General features: G+C 34.9%; 1 protein-coding gene across 22 annotated transcripts in view; it reads left to right on the top strand.

The window, feature by feature from the left end:
• Window positions 1-15,489, top strand: part of LOC139079894 (uncharacterized) — a 613,636-nt gene that overhangs the window by 400,020 nt on the left and 198,127 nt on the right. For 14 of the 22 annotated variants that reach the window (XR_011533890.1, XR_011533897.1, XR_011533898.1 and 11 more), the window contains one exon: window positions 5,360-5,420. The exons of 4 other annotated variants lie outside the window; for them this stretch is intronic. The gene's annotated coding sequence lies outside the window, so the exon portion shown is untranslated. Of the gene's footprint in view, window positions 1-3,095; window positions 3,664-5,359; window positions 5,421-15,489 lie in introns of those variants that run through there. 4 more of the 22 variants (XR_011533900.1, XR_011533908.1, XR_011533911.1 and 1 more) reach the window with 2 other exon arrangements.

Below are 15,489 nucleotides of genomic sequence, written 5' to 3' on the forward strand. Positions count from 1 at the left end.
AAAGAGAACAGGCTTTTGTTGTGGCTTTTTTTGGTCTGTACTAGTTGGTAGCTTTCAGTTGCAGCCTTCTTCAGCTCCACGTTTTGGATATATGAGGCAAAAATAAAATCCAGAGAACTCACCATCATATTCTTCCTTGGGTCCTGAAGTCCCTGGCTGGTCTGTCTTCTTTTATCCATAATTCAGAGTCTCCTTACATTTGTTTTACATATAATATCCAGTTTTTAATTGTACCTACTGGGAGGGTTGGGAAAAACTGCATCTACTGCATCTTTCTAGAAGTGGATGTCTCCTGTTTCTTTTTCTTTTTTTTTTTTCTGAGGAAGATTAGCCCTGAGCTAACTATAGCCAATCCTCCTCTTTTTGCTGAGGAGGACTGGCCCTGAGCTAACATCATGCCCATCTTCCTCTACTTTATACGTGGGAGGGCTACCATGGCATGGCTTGCCAAGTGGTGCCACGTCCGCACCTGGGATCTGAACCGGTGAACCCCGGGCCGCCAAGAAGCAGAACGTTTGAACTTAACCGCTGTACCACCAGGCTGGCCCCTCATTTTTTTTTTTTTAATTAGGAGGGCAACATACAATTTTCTCATTAGGTTCTCTAAGAAAGTTAAACAGAATTATGAAAAACTGATTGGTATATTCTGTATTAAAAAGAGAAAACTTGAGATAGAGAAATCATTTCTCTCTGTAATTTATTTTTTAATATCCATTTTTCTTCCACTTTCCATTTCTATCAGTTTGTTTCTTGACTAGTTTGTCACCAATAGATGCTCCTTTAGGACTCGCAACACTTCTATTTAGAAGTGAGATTTTCGCACTTGAAAGTTCTTACTGAATGACTTCTGCATGGAGACGTGTCTCCTCCTTCATTGTTGTTCCCTTATGCTTATCACAAGACCAGGCTACATACTAGTATTTAATAAACATCTGCTGAATAAGTGAAGGAGAACTGAAAATTAAAATTTTCTTTTCTCTGAGGGCTTACATACTTTCTTCTTGCCATGCTGAAGCATGAGGCACATATGCCTGCCATGCTTGATTCCCGACCAGGCATTTGTAAGCCTGTGCTTAGGACATTAGCAAAATTTGTCCAGAATTTTGCAATCTAGGAAAAAGCAATTTTAATTTCAGCACATGTGTAAATTTTTGTTTTATGGTTTAGAATTCTTTGTATTTTGAATTACAAACAAGAGGATAACAGAATGGTTCCCATGAGTGTATGTGTCACTCCTATTGCTCCTAAAGAAAGTGACAAGAATATGACATTAAAAAGATTGTAGGCCATTTTTAGGATGTGTTTCCTTGATCCCCGAATCCTTTTTTTATTTTGGATGATTTTCTTTTTTTAGGCAAGTCCTGGTTTGATTGTCTTTTTAAATCTTCATCCTGTATTGTGCAATGTGTATGTGTGTATACACAGAGAAGGGATAACATTAGACCATCATTTTTTAGGGCACTGAACATAATTTTAAATTTTTTGGCAAGCACAATTATACTTTAGATAACGATTCCCCCATCATTGAAACATTCTTTAATGCATGTAGGAGAACATGATTCTTTTTAGTACTACCAAATATGTTTGGTTCAAATACTAATAATACTTGCTTTTCTGCTTGTCTTTAGATTCTGCTTAAGGAAATGATGAAAGATTGAACTCACTGTACTTTTGTTAGAAAGTATGGAAATGTTTGTCCATGGGAGCTTTCGTAGCCTGCTAGAATGGAAATTCATCGGGGTGGGGGGAACCACTTCATTTACTGCCTAAGAGCTGTGGATACATTCCCTGCATCTTTCAAAGGCATCTTTCATGCCACACAAGCAAACTGTAGCTAGTGAAGGAACAGAAAGAGCACCTCTTGCATGAGCCAATGTCAGCTAACTTGCACAGCAGCTGTGCTAGGTACCAATGAGGATTACCTCCGGACCCAGTTGCAAGGTTCTGTGTGGTTGAAGAGACAACTGACTGTCTCAGGGGACCACTTTGATGGAGATTGCAGCAATAATACATCCCCACTGTTGCTAGTAGATATCACGGCCATGTAGTACAAAATCGGTGCCCGAAAAAATCAGAAAGTAATAAAAAGGAAAGAGAAACCTCAGAGATTTTACATCTTAATGTGAGAGACTAAAACAAATATCCCGGGCTTGTTGCATTCACTCGTAAGGAAAAGGAGGCAGTGGAAGGGATGCCTTTAACTGAGAAAACTTGCAGGGCGTTCAGTCTTTTCGTTTGAGAACTATTTGGGTGTGTTGTGAAATAAAGTTGCAGAGTAGGCATTCAGACCTTTATGTGCTACATTTAGTAGGAAAGATTCCCCCACCCCTCCCTTAACTACAAGAAGCCAGAGTTTTCTGTGCAAACTGAAACAGGCGTTGCAAGAATCAGATTCACTTTGGACGACTCTTCACATTCCAAGTCATCATTGCATTAGGCAGCACAATTCCATCTCTGGTTGATGGGCAGAAAAAGTGGGCAGCTTGCCAGGTAGACGTTTCCATGACTCCCAGCCCCCAAAGGTGATGCGTTTTTCAGCTAATTCAATGAAGAGTGGGCTGAACTTTGGGTCTAAACGAGACAATAGCTGCCTTCGCAGTATCAGCAGAATGGTTGATGGGAATGCTCTCTACATTTGGCAGAGAATCATGTGACCTTACGACTGAGATTTTGTGATGGTGCCAACGGAGACTTGGAAAAGCAGCACCCGTCCTGACTTTTTTCTTCTTTTCTAGCATGGCTCAGAAAATGGTGGATCTTAATACTTGACTTTAGCCAGACTCAGCAAGCGACTGAGCTTTGAAGCACAACTTCGCCTTTATTCTGGGTTTTTGGCAGGCCACCAGGAGGCTGTCCCTTTCACGCCTGATAAATTCTGCTGCTTATCTCTAAATAGGGAGAAAAAAAAGAGGAAAATATAAACAGACTATTGGGGCATAACAAGTGAATCCTAAAATTGTACGTGCTTTTTGGTGTTTTGCTTTTTCTTACTGCTGATTTTTTATATCCTTTCTGCTTGCTGAAGAATCCAAGTAGTTCTTTTTTTTTTTTTTTTTTTTTGGGTTATAATGAACAGGCATTTGAACTGGGCAAACAGGACGAGAGCAGCAGTGAGCATGAGATCATTGCAGCAGAGTGTAGCAACCTGGCACCCTGCCTTCTCACCCTTTTGGTTCAGGAGACAAACGTGTGCAATCCTCATTTCTAAAGTCAGCACAGCCTGGAAGAATTCCTGGTTGCTCCCACCTTCTACCATTCTGCTGCCAGGAACGGCAAGGATTGGTGCAGCTTCTGCGCAGTGCTTTGTGCCTGGAATCCCGAGAAGGAAGAAAAAGAAGATAAGCACCCTGGTCCTTTTTTCCAAGAAATAACAGGAGCCCGGAAGAAAAAAAACTCTGAGTTTGTCCTACTCCATGCAACAGTGCTGAACAAAACTGAGACGCTCCTGCTCAAAACAAAAACAAAAACAAACAAACAAAAATCCAAACCAAAACAAACCAAAAAAGGCAAACATTGGCTTGTGTAACTGCAGAGACATCGGGCTTTGTAAAGCAGCTTTGTAAGGCAACCTAACCAAATGAGCCTTCTTTATTTTTGTTATTTCAAAAATATGGCATAATTAGCAATATATTGCACTTGGTGAAATCGCACCTTTCATATCAGGTATAACTTTTTTTGTTGTTTCTTTTTAAGCCTACTGTTATATAAAAGGGGAGCCTTGAACTTTCCATTTACTCTGACTTAACTCATCACCCACTTTACTCTCATTAACTTTTTCCTTTTGCTCTCTCTCTAATCCTGATTAGTATAAAAACTTAAGGAAAAATAGAAAAATCTCTATAAAAAAGACGGTACTTTTTTTTTTGTTATACATAGAAGTTTTGGAAAGACATTCATATGTTATCTGTGCTTTTTGTTTCCAGTGTTAGTTTTGGCTATCTAAGAAAAGGGAGCATTTAGCCCTAGTTGGTAAAGAAACTAAATCTTTCATGTGCTGTGACTCATAATTTGAAATGTGAAAGAAGAAACTTTTTAAACTTCTGAAAAAGGGTCATATCGAACTAAGCGTTAAACTACTGATAGATAAAATTAGTTTGGGGAAAGTTATATTTGAATTATTTTCCAGGATTTCAGTATAGCAGAAACAGGGATAAGACGATCACATTCTCAGTGGCTAAGTAGAAAAGAAGCTTGTTCTACAATAATACTCTCTTTTAAAATATATTTTAAAAGAAGCATTTGTTTTAGAGCAGTTGTAGAGAATGTTGGAAATATCCACTAAGTATTTTAGTGGAAAAAGTACATACCAACTTGTTTTAAGTTTCAGGCAATATATGGCTCCGCAGATAAATGCATTGCATTATAATTATTTTGTCTGTTTGTAGAAGTAAATTGCTAAGCAATTTAAGTATTTTATAGCAAAACCCAGTTCTGCCTGGTTCAATGGGAAACGATTAGCAGATGTATTCTACCTATTTTAATTTTGATTAAAACTGTTTCTAAATGTGTTTAAAAACTGTTAAAAAGAGAAAATGCTTTTGAAATATCCAGCGTATATAAATGAAATCTATAATTTGCATATTACGAATTGATGCTATATTTTCCATGAAAAGAATGAACCTGAAGCAAACTTGTGCTTTTGAAATCATGTTTTATTATGTTGAAAATATATAGGGTAAACAATGAAGAAATATTGTAGAACTGATGAATTCTACTTTCTTTTTTGTTATTCTACGAAGAATTACGGGAAATTACAAACACCCTACACACTGATAACATTCAAGTAGAACATTTTATTAAGTTTATCGGTTTTTGTTCACTAATTATTTAAAAAATAGCTCTTGTTCTTTATGCTGCCTCAGCTAATGGAACGTCAACTTTCACAGCCTTAATTAACATTTATAAACCTGTTTTCATGTTTCAAGATCCTTTAGTTGAAAAACATTATTTTAAATGTTATTTTTAGGAGCCATTAATCTCTACACTCTTAATTATCTTATTAAGCTCCATGCCAAATCCGAATCTCTTTTCAGCTTGCACGAGTTCATTGTGCAAAACCTAGTCGCTTCTTTAACAGCCATGCCTCCTTTCACTTTCAAAACTGTTACTGTGAAAACAACACCAGCCAAAGTGAACGCATAAATGCAAACTATGAAACCACATTATATGTCATATGAGTAGCCTTGGGTGGGGCTCTATGAGTCTTCCAAGCCTTTTTAAAAAAAAAAATACTTTAAAAGGTTTTGCCATTTTGATATTGTGTTCTCTTCTCGATCGTCTACCTTCATTTCCACCATCCACCCAGATGCTCCTCTTGGACAGCAGTTGTCTGATATTTCTCCTTTTGTGGTTGTTTTAGGGAAAAACTTAAAATGGATATGAGGAGTGAAGAAAGTGATCATAGGAGAAAATCATCTCAGGTAAAAATAAAAAGTGAAAGAGCAATTAATATGTAATATTTTGAAAGAAAAAAGCACTAACTTTGACTGTGTTTAGTTATAAGGATTCGTTTCATATTCTTTGTGGATCTAGCTGTTGGAATTTTCATTGATGGTTTGAGAATTTATAATATTACCTACCCTTGTGAAAAATTTTTGTCTGAGTTTGTGATCACTGTACAGTTTGAGTCCCTTTGAATATATATCTGTATAGCCATTCATATGACATAGGTGGAATACGGATTAATAGAAAGTGATTTAGGAAAAAGAAAAAAATGTAGTTTTCATTTGTCGTACCATATAAAAGGAAGTGAAATCTAGGGGTGGGAATAAAGTTGTGCCTTTTCTTAACGATCTAATAAGAGAATGAAACCAGAATATCCATTCTTACAGTTATGATAAAACCTAAAACAAATGTTGCCTTTTATTTGACATCTGAATTTATAAATGTGTTGAAATATTTTTACTACAGTTGAATGCATAATTGTTGATTTCTTACTACAGTTTTTAACAAGTATGAGAATAATTAGAAAAATAATGGTAAAAAATTATGTAGATCAAATTATCTATATAAAATCTATAAAACACATTTTATTTTCTTTATTTCAAAGCATGTAAAACACTAAGGAATTCTTATTTGGTATTACTATTTTTCACAATGAAGATATAGTTTAAGAATACTAAATATTGTGGATATGAGTGAAACGATTAATGATTGTACATGACATAATTTTGTTGCTGTTGAGCTTAGAATCTTAAAAAATGTGTATGTGACTGGCTTTCTGTTTACTCTTTGTGTGTTTAATTATTGTCTGGTGGTTTACAATTTTTTTAATAGCAATTTATTTTCCCCCAACCTGTTGACCAGATGAGAGCTGTATGTAGCCATGTGTTTTAAGTATATCTTTTTTGAAAAAGAAATTTAAGTATACTGTGTTGAAGAGACAAAATATTCTCTTTTATGCAATAGATCTGGAGTATAAATGTTAGCCCGCAGTAGTAATAATAATGCTGTTAATGGGTCATTAATTTTAGTTTTCTGATATTCGTTTATCCAACTATTGTTAATTTCAGTATTATTCCAACAATAGACACATATGTATATATTTAAGACTTTTAAATAACTTCCTGTGTTCTCTGCCTAGTCAACAAGCTCTTACTTGTTTTATGAGAAAGTTATAATGTTACCAATTCCTTGAAACCACTGACAGAGGTTTTATAAGAGTTAAAACAAGCACAGTCTAACTCTTACACAATTAGCTTAATAGTTAATTTGGTCTTAATTATAGGCTGGTAATACTACATTCATGCCTCACAATTACATAATTCATACGTGCATGTATGGATCCTTTTTTTTCTTTTAAAACTCATCATTAATTAGAATAGTCTAATTCCAAAATATTCACTATTAAAAGAAAAATAATTGTGAAAAATCTTTCAATATACTACTTTTAGAATTCTCCTGTGTATAAGCCTGTGTTTAGTTTAGCATATTTATGAAGGCCTTTAACTGGGGATATGCATCCTTAGAGCATTTCAGCACTTAAAATATTTACACTAAAGGATTGATATTGTTAGTTCCATTTCTTAACTTCATCAGATATTTACAACAAATTCTGCTTTAATAGGGAGCTCATGTGAGATGTTGCCCATTGGCATAAACCCGTAGATCCGATCTTGTGGTGAAGTGGACCTCACAAGCTCGCTTCTATGGGTCTGTGTCAGTGTGGTAATCTGACAAAATGCTATACTCAAGGCTGTGAAATAATATTTTAGTCAAACTCCTGTTAAACTCTAGTGGATTACTTTTGAGGTGATTATATTTTCCTTTGTTTTTCGTGTATACTTTAATCCTCATTTGTCTTACGAGGCAGGTTTCAATTGTCAACCACTTGTAAGGGGTTATAGCACAGCCAGTCAAGTTTGAAACCAGTATACTTTTTGCTTAAGAGTTGCTTAAGAAACTTGAATTTTTTATAACAAGGTTTGAACCAAGATCTGAATAGATCCTGTTCAGAAACTTCAGTTCACATGACAGTGGTTAGCACCTTATCAATTTCAATAAGAAAAATTAAAGGCTATAACTGGAATTATGTGTTTCTCTTGAGCCTATTTCTCTTGAAAAATGAAGCTAAATGCTGTTGACTTTTCATATTATTAATTGCTGGTAGAACTATGCCAGGAGAGATGTCAGAGGACATTTTGTATGACCTATGCTGGGAACTCAAGAGGTTAGGATAGTCTTAGTAGACACACATTGAGTTTATTGGTGTTAGAATATTCTATCTACATCCTTGCCAAGCCCTTAGGTATGTGGCCGCCATATTTGGAGGAGCTGACTGAAGATATGATAAGGAGTTTGAAGCAACATTGGAAGCTGTGTGCATCCGGGTTGAGGTAGTAGGTTGTATGGTTTAGAGTTACACCCTGGGAGTTAACTGTACAACCTTCTAGCTTTCCTTGGAGCACACTTGAGCCATCGAGGAGTTCTTCATCACTTTAATCTGATTGAGCCAATTTCTGTTCAAGAAGGTAATGTGTCATAAGTATTTTGGATAATTGATTTGAGCCTTTATTACATTAAAATGATCCTTTCATCCTTAAATATGAGATTATTCCATTTGCATCTACTCATAAACACTGGTGAGATGGTATTTCTAATAGGTTGTTACTCTATGATCAAACATTTTTAAGAACTGGTGAGTAGTGACAAATCACATTAATATCACAGCTTTTTTAATCCATAGATTCTCAAAATTTGGCACTTAATTTTGCAAACTGATCATTGGTCTTTCTTTCTATTTTTATTGGCTGCTTAGACCCTGTAGTAAAAAAATATATATATCTGCTACTGTCAGTGACTTCCATAGCACATTATCCAAGTCTTTCTTATGACACATCACTTTCTCCCTTATGTTGTGGCTACCTATGTGCTTGTTTATTTTTCCATACTAGACTGTAAGCCCCTTGAGGGCAAAGTCCATGCTTTCTTTTTCATTGTATCCCCTGCAATGCCTTACATATAATAACTAAATATTTATTGGATGAATGAATGAAGTATAAGATCTTACTCTGTGATGAGTTCCCATTGAATATTTGAATGAATTACAACAGTGGTCACAAATCTGAGTTTTGTGTATTGGTCCAAAAATTTGCATAACTTTAATTCCCAGACTGCTCTACATCTGTAATAGTCTTGACTTGTTTTTTGACCGTGTCGAGTGTGTCTGCTCATCCTAGACGTATACTTTCAAATTTAGGAGTGCTTTTTCTTTAGAATAAAAAGAATATAGAAAATTCATTTTTGTTAAGTTCACTATAGTTTATAATCCTAAATTTAGATTAAGTATATTTCTTTTGAATTTTTAAATTCCTTGATTTCCAGATGAATGGTTTTTCTTTCAGCATCAGTTTCATGTCAGCTTTTTGTATTTTGTAAATCTCCCTTATCTTCTACCGTTTATTTTTGTACAGCTATATCTGTTGAATAAACCAGAGACAACTGAACCAGAGACACATCAATAAATTACTAATAAATAAGTATATGAAGTATAAATTAAGGATTGGGTCACATTTTTGTTTGAAGGAAAGGCACCCACAATATTCCGTCTATGTAAAGCAAATGGATCTCTTTGGAGTCCATTAACGTGCTGTCATCTTTAGTGGCAGTGAATGGTGTAATTCATATAGAAAGCCTAGTTTTATAGATCATCTTTCAGTCACAGAATTAAACAGTTGTAGATATTAAATAATTGTAGATATGTGCTTTAATTTAAACTCCGGCATGAAACATTGCATACATAAGAAACAATTTTCAGATACAAATATATGTTAAGAACCCTAAGATCGTGGGTATGTAGTGATGAACTTTCTATAGAACACTCTGGCATCCAGAATATCTCAGAATCTGGAATTTACCAACAATGGTAGTGGAGAAGGAACTTTTTAATCACCAAAAGGAAGAACACGTGGGCCTTCGAAAGCTTAATACCAATTATTTCAAGCGAAATTATTTGACTAGTATGCAGAAGTTAAAGACTAGTAGTCTCTAAGAAAGAAAAATCTTTTCAGGGACTAATCGAGACAATGAACAAGAGGTAGGAGATGAGAGAGCGAGAAAGAGAGATGGAGAGAGAATGTAGAGATGAAAAAGAAAGGGACTCCTAGCAAAGAAAAAGAATGTTGTGGCTAATGGTAGCAGTTCAATACCAAGGTGGAAGAAACAGACAACTGAGTGGTAAACAGTTACATCTTTGTAAATAATTTAGCCCTTGAGAGCCTAGGATCCCTTTCCTCTGTGTGTGTATGTATTTGTGTGTATCCTAATACTTGGTGTAGAATTAGAGAGCAAGTCCTGAACAGAATAATGGGCCGAATGGAATACTACTGCCAATAAATGCCAATTTCCATGGAGTTCAGTAGAGTTAAGTACATCACAGAAGTCAACTATGATGTACAGTTTCAGGATAATCTTATAAAAATAGTATGACGAATGCTATTGGAATCATGATGTCTTATCTACCCTATCTAAAGTGAACTGATATTATAGGGGAAGAGCTGAAAGTGACAAAGATGTAGCTATGATCCATTATGTTAGTCATGCAGAAATCATCATAATTCTGAAAGGTGGAGGATGTAATTAGCATCAGTGAAAAAAATAGACTTCTCCGTAGGGTGAGAATACTACATGGGAGAATTATGCTTTCACTAGTGGTTAATAATCAATTATGCTCCTCCAATTGTGTGGGGTATTTAACTTACTATAATTTTATGAAAAAAATGGCAAATGACAAATACACAAATTGATAGGACTATTTTTAAAGAAACCAAGATTCAGGACTGCTGCTGATGTCAATATCTAGAAGTTAAATTATGTCTAAAAAACCATAGGGAAACATTATGCATTTATAGAGTTGTCCTTGAAAGGCAGAACAGCTATACAGATTAAATAATTCACTTCAGAATTTTAAGTGGTCAAATTTTACTATATATCAAGGTTTTCACATTTGGTAACAAAGGAAGTGTGAAAATTCAGAAATCAGTTAAATAGCAGTGAATTGTACTTTACTTAACCAATATCTCTTTTGATATCTTGGGACACTAAGTTGTATATGTCTCTTTATGTTAATAGTGGCTGATTTACCTTAAATGCTTTGTGGAATGAGGCAAGAAGGAGTTAGAGTAGGAAGGCAGGGTGGGAATGAAGGAATGGAAGAAGGTAAAGAAAGGAAAACCAACTGCAAAGCAATTGATTGGGCCTTATCAGAAAAGTCTAATTTAGTCCATAATATTAGCTCATAGTATTATGAACTAAATTGGCCAAAGTAACTATGAGGGAATCAGATAAATTACTTGGCAATTGGACTGAGTCTTTTTGAAAATAATCCAGCAGTACATGAGCTATGTTATTAGAATAAATGAGTCACTTTCTGTAAATAATCATTTTGTTTCTCTTGTTCCCTGTTATCAAATGCTGACTCATAAGCATAGGTGATTCCCCAAGATTCCCCAAATGATGATTCAGGACTCAGCTACCCTGCGCATTAATTCACACCCACGCCTAGCTTCTCTTCCACAGAATGAAGGAATAACACTTGAGGTCACTGATCTTGACTCTACCCATACTAGTCCCCTGAATGACCCACAGGAAACACCTGTGAAAGATCATTAGGCGAAGGCTCTAACATACCAAAAGAGCATGTATCTCTTGCGTACTAATTCCTACCACCCACGTCTACTTCCAAGCACACCTGCTACCTGTTAAGATCATGTTCTTCAAGATCTCTGTGCATCTCTTCCTAATCCACAAAACCTTTACTCTTTCTCTGAGAGATTTTCTCAGTTTTGAGTCCTCATAGCCCTTGCAACTTTCATTCCCACAGGGTTTTCACTAACTTCCATTATTAGTAGGTCCGAGTGCCCAAAGGGACTGTGACTTACATTTGTACCTCTTGCAGTGTACACACTTTTTTTTTCACTGTTGGATTGACTTGAACTTTAGATCATTTATGGGCGATGGTGAGAAGCTATACACACCTTAAAATAAACTATGGTTCAGCAGTCCTGTGGTTATCTGAGCTATTTCTAGACTCTCCAGAATATATCATTATGAGATGAGAAGTTTTTTTTAACACTGTCTATGAGGTCTTATAGGCGAGTCTTGGTTAAGCCTGTGATGTACTGTTTGAAGGTGATTTATGAAGCTAATCTCTATTATTTATAATAAATCTAAGCCTCTCGTGTACAGAAATATCTGTCTTTTTGAAACTCACAACTCCTACCATAGTACTCAGCTTATAGGATGAATTCAAGAACTCTTTGGTGAATGAAGGAAATGTTTAAAATGAAATGAAAACATTATTTGATGCAGTGGGGAAGTTCTGTATTTAAGTGGACTTCTTCAAACTTTTAAAGTTTAAAATTTAAGAGAAGTTAGGAATATCACTTTTAACTTTTGGGAAGTCTGTTTACTGGTGGTTCTTGATTTTTAGGTTGGCATTGTCTTGTGTGTGCCTTCATTTTTAATCTCACTCTACGCTATGTGAAATGTGTGAGTTAATTAAACTACCCATGTTTCTCCTCTCTGTCTGATCACTCTTAAATCCCAATTCTTTTTCTCTTCGCTCTGGACTCTTGAGCACTTACTTGACTCCAATCATATTCAGCCTTCTGTTTCCTGGTACTTTTTGTTTAGATAGGCCATAGTAAAGTTAAATTGTAAGTTGTGTATGTAATTCATGTGTGCTTTTACTTAATAGGCACTTAAATAGTACTTGATTGAAATTAAAAATAAAATCTACATTTATAAATGGTACAAACCTTAGAGGTCAACTGGCCCATTTTCCAGATGACCAAACTGAGGCCTGGAATGTTTAATGATTTTGGTAAGGTCAATCCAGTAGTTATGGACACAGCCTAGATTTCTATCCAGGTCAATGATCTATCCAAGAAGAAATATTTTGTGTTTGCTAGCAATAGATTTATTGGGTAGTTCTCCATTGCTATCAATAGATTTGGGGGTAGTATCATTAAACAAATTTTAATTAATTAACTAATTGAAATGAGATAAGGTTTTATTTCTGAAAGACTACAAATAACAGTAATTTATCTTCAGACTCAAATATGGTAGATATAAAATTAATATTATTTAAAATGATCTTCATAGCCACTTAATTCTGTTGTTTCAAGTACAAGTGCACTCTTATTCTTCTGGGTCTAGAGAGAAATTTAGCTACCCTCTAGTTCCACCATGATATTTCCCCTCCTTCCAGAACCTTCTCCAGGGGAAAGGAGTATGACCTAGCAGTTGGTGGTTTATCTTAAGTAAAAAGGGAAGAACTATGAATTGGTGAACCTGTTAGTATTCTGTTGCTTGGGAGAATGAAAGCTAATATGAATGGCAGCCATCACTAAGTCCCACTTCAGAACTCAATTCCCTATGCCCCCATGAGGTGTGCAAGATATCATGATGTAAAACACCTTGCAGGGATCAAAAATTTAGATAACTTCAGGGATTAGGGTCTAGGCAGCATGATAAGCCAGACTTTGAGACAAAAGGACGTAATGGGGACCATGGTAGACCAAAAGAAGGTATACTCCCTTTCAGAATAACTCCGAAATGACTTCGTCAGTCAGTCTGAATCTGGCCTCCAAGGGCAGCCAGTTTCCATCTCTCATATGAAGGCATCACGTGGTAAAGCAAAATTGCAATGGATCTGTTCTTTTGATGAACCTAACAGCGTCGTTTCTTACAGTTGACCTAGATAATTTGGACTATCTATGATACTTTCAAGTCATTCTAAGGTGTATCAAGAAGATAAATTCTTACACACTTGTAGGCTGATGCTGTTATTTCAAATAGACATGTATGGTCCATGACAGTCTAAATATTTCCTTGAATTTAATTGACTACTGAAAACTATTCACTGGTCAGGCAATGACTAACAATTGTAATATTATTTTGATGATACTTTAATGAAAGAAATGTAGGAGTAGTAGTAATTGTCGTAGTCCTAGTAGTTGTATATAATTTTAGGTTTCCGTTTCCATCTAAATCTCAATGTACAAAACAATCAAATTCTTATACTTCTTATTTCTCAACCAATTAATACTATAGATAGATGGATAGACAGCATTTTTCAAATCTGAAAAAATCAAAAGGTTCAATAAAGTGAACACAATTGAAGTTCAAGTGGTCTCATCTCCATATAAAGATAAAGTCTTACATGCAAGCAACTGGGTAGAGTTCAAGAGTAAAGTAACTGGCCTTGCTGTTAATTATATTTTATTGTGTTATAATTAAAAGACCAGTTCTGCATAAATCTGGAATTAGATCAGGTTCCTGGCCATAAAGTTTTCAATATAATTTAATCTAATGAACTTAAATTTGGCAAATGTTGACACAACCAATTGTGAAAACACTGTGTTTATAGTAATGAAGAAGACATGTGTTTGCAATTTTGCTATGTATACTAGAAACCTTCCTATTTAGTACAATTGGGATCAGTAGTTGATTACTTAATCCATAAAGATTTTTAAAGAAATGGATCTTAAAAATTAACACATACATACAACACACATTTTGTTTAAATTTCAAAACTTGATTATACGTTTATTTGCCAGTATTTTTATGTAACCCAAGAACTGTTTTTGAGTTTGGGTTGCTGATTACAAATCATAGTCATCTTTTCTTTCTGTAAATCCCATAATTCATCATTTATGATTTCTAATTTTAGTTGCTTCATGAATGTCTTTAAGTGCAAAACCAATGCAAAGAAATGTGAGAGCAGAATCCTATTTTCTCCATGATTTTGTATAATCTTTTAAAGTTGTCTTACCTACATCTAATTCTATAGCATTTTTAAAAGTGACTGAATTTTATTGTCGTTTCAAAATATTCAGGTTTAGAACATCTCTCATTCTTTTTACACTCACATTTAAATTGGTTTATATGATGTTTAATTAAATTATACAATTTCATATTAACCCAACTGGCATAAACTGGTTTGGGAACAAATGTAACTGACTGCCTGCAAGCATACAAATCACTTGATGGGAGCAGAAATACTTGGGTATTCTAGAACTTTCTGAGGTGACAGAAATGTTCTCTGCACTGTCCAGAACAGTAACCACCAGCCATATGTGGCTATTGAGCATTTGAAATGTGGCTAGTGTGACTGAAGAATTGAATTTTAAATTTAGTTAATTTTAGTTAATTAAAATTTAAATAGGTACATGTAGCTAGTAGCTAGTGCATTGGACAGTGCAGTTCTGGAAAGTAACTCACATTTACCATGCTAGGGGCATCTGCTAAAAATGTCAGATAATCTGTAAGGTGGTGAATGATTAAGAGCACTTCCTCTGTGGTTGAATTAAGATTTAGGGGAAAAATTGCTTGGGCAACGCAAATTGACTTGGAATTCGTTTTTGTTTTCTTTTGTTGTATTGGTTTGTTTATTTTGCTCCTATTTGAGTATGGATTTAGTTTGATGGGATTTTAAAACCTTATCTCAAAGAAGGAAACCGAAATATTGGAAACTGGAGAGGTTTGCAACTCTTTCTGAAGCATTCAATCAACATAAACCTAATTAGAAAGTAATGACGTCACTTCTCACATTGGCGCAAAAAAAAGAGTGTTCTTAATTTAGGATCAGAGATCCGTAGGAGTCATAGGATGAACTTGTTGAGTCTCTGGGCACTTTGAAAATGTTTATAATACTTTAAAGGTATGTGGGTGTGTTTATTTTTCTGAGGAAAAAGTCCCAGCTCTTGTCAGATTATCAAAGGAGTCCGTGATTTCCTGAAAAAGTCAAGAATAACTGCATTGGGTTACTGTTTAAAAGTTTTTGAGGTGCCACAAGTTAAGTAAGTGTTAAACTCTGATAGAACTCAAAGGTTTCTCTTATAAATATTGTAAATCTATCTATCTGTTCATCTATCATATACATTCACATTATGCAGTTTATTTATGTAATTACATATGTAAAAAATTAATTAAACATTGTGCAACATATAATTTACATGTAATTTAATTAGTAACATATGTATAATT

This window comes from Equus przewalskii, chromosome 27, assembly GCF_037783145.1.
Source record: "Equus przewalskii isolate Varuska chromosome 27, EquPr2, whole genome shotgun sequence".
Taxonomy (NCBI): domain Eukaryota; kingdom Metazoa; phylum Chordata; class Mammalia; order Perissodactyla; family Equidae; genus Equus; species Equus przewalskii.